A 6,472-nucleotide genomic window follows, 5' to 3' on the forward strand; every position below is an offset into this window, starting at 1 on the left:
CTGCGCTTTTCATTCAAATATTTACAAGAAAACAAACAATATTTTATCAATACATGTGTTTAACAAACACGGACATATAAGTGAAAGTGAAAGCTAGGTCAAGAAGCCTCTCTGTTCCAACGCAGCTATGATTACACCAGCTAATTATTTTAAACTTCCCTTCCGTCTGAGACAAAATAGACAAGAGTTCAGAAGACAGGAGGAATGTCTGATTCTGACGGATGCCTGCATTCTTCATTCTTCACAAACTCGCACACCACCAGATGCCACTAAATCTTATCGACACCACGCCTTCAAATCCTTATCTAAGGGATTATGAAACGATACACGGAGCTTGCGTGGACCAACATACGACAAGGGCTTCATAGAAGGAATTCATCAAGGCTAATTAACCCAAAATGTGAAATACTGAAGGGATACAAGGGCTCTTGAGGTTTAATGAGGCATCAAACGCTGGCATAAAAAGAGTGTTGCACCGGGAAGAATCCCTGGATGCCGTTGCATGCTGTGGATCTGGGAGCGAGCTTTGAGGGTTGGATTCTCTTAATTAGGCATAACTTGTAAATACAAAGCTATACCACGAACCACAGCTCTTGAAACATATATGTGTTAAATTCTGTCACACAAAAAGGTTAAAATTTGCCAAAATGAAAGAAAAAAAAGTGAGTTAAGTTGGTACATCACAATGAGCAGTTGTTGGCACCAATTCTCTAGTCAGAAATAATACTGTTGAAGAAGACGGTGCAACAAGATGACATAATAGAGAAACTGCAAACAATGAAAAAATGGAAACATTACATTTCTGTGTGTTTGATGTATTAAAATCTATAATAATAGTCTTAAACTGATAGTTTGTATGTCTCTTTGTCACTTAGAACTCAAATGCTTCTTCTTTATTTAAAAATTAGTTTTCAACATTTCCTCTGAATTTTTTTTATGTGAAATTGTGCATTACGGGTGAATGGAAATCCATCTAGATTTTTTCCCAACGGTGCAAAGCACCAGAAGTAAGAGAGTAAACTGCAGGCGAGGGCCCATTTACGTAGCCTTATTAATTGGCATTGAAGCTGGAGAGATCACATTGAGATCATCAGAGCACCATTGTTACCTCATTTTTTATCCCTTAGACACGTCACCTTTAAGTGCTTTTGGCCTAGCATGGGAGAGCAGGCTTGGCTGTATACCATTCACATCATGCATTGCTGGAAATTCAAACAGATGGTAAAAGAAGAAAAGCAAAGCTGGTGTGTGCCAAATAAATAAGACGGCCCATTTCGTCGGCTTCTTTTCATTTCTTTTCTAATTGCATTACTCCAAACGACTCGCAAGGGGCGGAAAGAGGCCTGTTTATGTAAATCAGGTGACACAATTTTGCTTTCTACTTTGACATGACATTTCCAATGAATTAAATTAATTTCCAATCAATGAACTCCCTTTGAAACATGTTTTCAGCCGACTATACCCTGACAGGCGCAAAAACATTTTACAGCCTTGCCCCTTCATTTGAAATGTTGCATTTTGAGTACAAATCCATCACCAAATTGAAGGCAGACCATCTTTTTGTGATGCAATAACACAGATATCTTATTTCAGTTTAATAGGATTGGGTCTTTCTAATATGTAGCTATTATGGAATTTTGTGAAAAATGCATGTTTGCTGCTGCAGTGATCTGACTCTTTTTCAATGTGAATGTGATAAACTTCATCTGTCAGCTGCAGTCGGATGACAGATCCAAGACTTTTTTTCATGTTGGCTAATAAAAAGATTTCTGCTACATAGAAATGGCTTTTGTCAACATATCCAAATGGGAAGCTTTCTTCTGCATGTCAGAGAGAAAACATTTTACAACTACCAATCAAGTTGGCCCAATGTTTTCCTAAGGACATTTTAGGATCTCTGTCCACATCCGCACTGGAAAAGAAAACGTCAGGAAGACTCTGCGTCTCTCTCTGCAGCTCTGTTTCTTCAAGCAACCACGCACCGTGTCAGATGGGTTGAGAGTGCTCGTATCCTCGCCCTGCAGACACGCATTCAGTTTGTACAGCTTGCTGAATATATATATGCCACATGTTAGTACTTTGCAAGTCAGTCTGGAGAGATTATGCTCTGAAAGAAAGGTAAGCACTTCTTACAGTAATTTAAACAGCCTCTATTCTACCTCAAGAGAGCTGGCGCACTTCTTGTGCAATAGCGAAGGTCGTGATGGTATAACTGTTATTCTGTAAGCACTAGTCTATACGGGTAATACTCCAGCCCAAAAGAGGGATCAGTTACAACACAACAGATACACATATACCCTTTAATTTGACCGACGTAATATCAGAGCCCTGCAAAATAAGAGCCCATGTACAAGAGATAGAACAGTAAACACGTTAAACGAGAGATATTCAGTTAAAAATATACAAGGTCCAGTTAAGGGGGAATATCCTCATGCAAAGGTCCAGTAGATCACAATATTGTTTTACTTACACAGTAGTTTAGTCCCATATGTAAGTTACCTAGCAATTGTTTTAACGTTTGTATCAACAACTGACTGTAAAGATAAAATATTGAATAATATCTCAACGATATTCATTGTCAGTTTTGAAAGTGAACTGGATTAATTATGAATGGATTTTTTTCATCAACAATTACCCTCTTTAAATAAAGTGCTTGTTTTTAGACGAAAAGGACTTGACTGAGTTGTCCATCAGCTTTAAGTTCAGATAATTAAAGTTGAAGTGATATCAAGCCAAGAAACACATGATATTATATTGTTTTCATGTTTCTATAACAAAATGTTTGTGCGGTGACTAATAAATATATATATATAATGATAGTGCTGTAGTGAAAACAAATGACCAAATTAATTGAAAGATATGGAAATAGTCATTTGAAATAGTTGAGGTGCGAACTACAGACTGCATGTAGGTCCATTACTCATCCCTCTGGCTATTATTTCAACATTATGATATTTTTTTCTTTTCTTTTTAGTTGCACGGTGCAGTCATCAGATGGTGTTATCTGTAGTTAATTGTCTTGCAATGAACTTGCTGTGTTGCAAAATACTCTTCTTTTTTTTAGCAGTGGGGCCCTATTGTAACGTCACACTGCATGAAATAACCACCTCAATAAAGACCCTGCAATGCATTCCACAAATCTTAAAGTCCTCCTCCTCCATGAGCTGCTATGGGACAGTGACTACAAGTTTAACTCAGCTTTCCCCTTTTCCGCATCACACAGGGGACTTGTGGACGGAGCTAAGGATGCCACACGAGAATGAAAGGAATGTGCCTAAAGAAAAAAGATGCATTTCCATAAACTGAACCAAAACAATATCACATCCAGCACACAGAAGTTAGAAAAAAGAACTGTCAAAACAAGTCCTGACTTTTATTTGTTAACGGAATGCCGTGCTAAAATCATTGTATGTGTGGCACCCTGGACATTTTTAAGGACTTCCATTGTTTCTTTGAATTGTATTAATTAGTGCCATTCCCCTGTCATTGTGTTTGTTTTGATTATTGTGTAAAGAAATCCTTCGTGTGACTTTTTTTTGTCCTGCTCTTTTCTTTCTGCTTTTTCCACCGGCAGGCTGTCACATGGAAGCAACAGATTTCTGTGTACGGTGCGGCTTTTTCCTGCTCTTTCTGGTTTGACCTCAAAAACAGGAATGTCAGGGCTTTTTTGACTGACCACCACATACACAGCATCCTCCCAGTATGAACGAAGCTTGCCAGGCCCCCCTCTCTCTCTGACATTGCGGCGCAGAACTCTGTTGCCTGGGTGGAGTTGAGCTCCGTAGGTCTTTTGGTCGTAATATCTCTCCCTCTCAACGCTTCTTTCTGAGCTGTTGTTGAAGCAACCTCATAAGCCTCTTTCATCCGTGATTGCCATTGGTCCACATGCTCGTCGTAGCTTACTTTCTTTTCCTCTAATGGTAAGTTGAACAAAATATCTACAGGAAGTCGAGGAGTGCGGCCAAACATCAAATAGTAGGGAGAAAACCCGGAAGCCTCGCTCCTAGTCCAGTTGTAGGCATGAACCACTTTTGCTAGTGAGTTCTTCCAATCTGTCTTTTCAGTGTCAGTCAGCGTTCTCAACATAAACAAGAGAGTTCTATTGAAACGCTCCACCTGTCAGTTCCCCTGTGGGTGGTACGGGGTAGTATAAGAGCCACGCATACCACAGACCTTTTGCAGCTGGGAAAACAGCTGATTCTCGAATTCTCTTCCCATGTCATGGTGGATTCTGGCAGGAAAACCGAAGTTAAGGGAAAAATAATTGAAAATCTTTTCCACCACTGTTTTTGATGACTTATTTGTTGTTGCGTATGCTTGTGCAAAGCGTGTAAAGTGGTCCATTACCACTAGAATGTATTTAAAGCCATGCTTGCAAGTCTCAAGGTGTAGGAAGTCGATGGACACAAGCTCATAGGGGTGGGTAGTGGTAATGGACGTCATTGGGGCTCTAGTCTTACTTGGTCGTTTTCTCTTTGGGCGAATTCAGTAGTACTTGTTAATCTCTCAGAAATGGGATCTTGGATAGAAAAGCAGGAAGTTAATTTAGTTCTCCCAAAAAAAAAAAACTTCTCAATCCATGGAATTATATTCTTTAGGTTACCATTGCATACCCTAATCAACCTTTGTTAGGTCCCCTGAATTATTTATCCCTCCATTTGGAAGGTGGTTTTGTGTGTTTGTTTCAGGCTTGCTGTGCCGCTCACAGTCGCTGACCAGCAAACCAAATCAGATGATCAGCAAAAAGCTCCATATGAGCTCCTCCTTTAGGCCCTTTTTGGTTTGCTGTTGATGCTGCGGGAGGTGTGCCCTCATGCAGCTGAGCTAAACAACGGGTAGTTTTAGTCAAGCTTCATGCTGGTTTGGGACGGTTTATTTTCAATAAAAATAAATGATTATCAAGTAATTTGTTTAAAACAGCCATAATAATCATATTCTGAAACAATACCATTTGCTAATAGTGATACAGAATGTTCCAAGTCCAAAGAGCCAACACCTAGATGTCTTCATGCAATGGGCAATAAAGGAGAAAACAATGAAAATGCAATGAGCTGGGCTCTAATGCTGAAATGAAGATAAAGAGTAACCCTCGGCAAAAAGTAAGGTGAGAAGCAAAGTGAGAGATACATGCAGAAATGAGTCAATAATCATGGAAATGGAATTAAAGTGGGGTTTCGTTCAGCCTTCAGCAATAACAATGAGGAATAGCTGCTTTTCACTCACATGTCATTGTGTCTCAGTGGTGTCATTATGACATTCTTAAGTTGATTGCATTGTCTTGATGCTCGTTAAAGCACAAATCAATTACTGATTATTGAAAAAGTATAATCAAGCCATGATTAATTCCCTGTTATTTGAATCACACTTAGGAAGTATTGTTTGTTGCCTGCTTTAATAATGGAATTAAGTTTGAACAACCATTTGTGCAGAGAGATATTGTTGTCAACCTTTATGGAGCTTGCAATGTCTTATTTTACCTACATTTGGCTGCCATGGCTAGTATTTGTGTATATGTGTACAGCAATGCACTCTGTCTGTCTATCAAACTTGATCTAAGCTTTATGTTTGAATCCCTAGAAGAAATGTGCACATGCTTTTTGTTTCCAACACATAAAACATTTGATTACTCATGTAAAAGAAGAAAAGGAGACATTTTGTTCTGCCGCTACAAACAATCCTCAACTCGCACTCAACTTTTTTGCAATCTGTCTTGTATGAATTGATACATTGGAATTACATGTCTGTATGTTCTCCCACTTTGAGTCTATGAATTCAGCATTTGTGTTCCAACTCCAAGATTAACTTGGACTGTTTATTTTTACAGAAGATCTAAGCATCTGGTTGTGAGATTAAGGGACCATCCTAATAAAAGGAGTAAAAACATGAATGCATATCACACATTCGATGACATTTGATAGGTATCAAATTCAATTTTTTTGGAAAAGGCACAAGGGTGCTGTAATCTTAATATGAATTAGTAATACAAATGTTGGAAAACCATTCCAATACTGGCACATATCATCACATGTTAACCCCTAAAGGGTTTGGAACATCATTCATCTTTCCAACACACAAGTAATGTATGATTCAAAGTGGTTTCTTTTTCAATAATGCATGCTCACACTCAAACATAGATTTTTCGCCCAAGGGATCAAATGACGTGCTCAGCCATGCTCAGTGGGGGTTCTGGTATTCACATCTAATTTTTCAGAAGTAAAGTTCTGACCGCGTCATTGCATAATTGGTACATCAATATATTATTATATATAATTGTGGTTTTAGGAAGGATTTTTTTTGGGAAATATCTACATTATTGTTCCATTATGAATGGCAATGGCTTTCATAACCATAAAAAGTGTCCTTTTTACAGCAACCATTTTGACATAGCAGGAGTAGCATAGGTGTCAGTTAATGTGGTCTCATTCTGTTCAGTTTGTCACAGCAATTTCAGTGACACAGCATGCATGCATTA

The 6,472-nt window shown here is 38.6% G+C and overlaps 1 long non-coding RNA gene across 1 annotated transcript; it reads left to right on the forward strand.

Moving 5' to 3' along the window:
• The first annotated feature begins 1,983 nt into the window (after positions 1-1,983).
• Positions 1,984-5,883, forward strand: LOC144409408 (uncharacterized). The gene is made up of 2 exons (XR_013467848.1): positions 1,984-2,118; positions 3,224-5,883. It is a non-coding gene; the product is annotated as an uncharacterized LOC144409408 (long non-coding RNA).
• The last annotated feature ends 589 nt before the right edge of the window (positions 5,884-6,472 follow it).

This window comes from Gasterosteus aculeatus, chromosome 6, assembly GCF_964276395.1.
Source record: "Gasterosteus aculeatus chromosome 6, fGasAcu3.hap1.1, whole genome shotgun sequence".
Lineage (NCBI taxonomy): Eukaryota > Metazoa > Chordata > Actinopteri > Perciformes > Gasterosteidae > Gasterosteus > Gasterosteus aculeatus.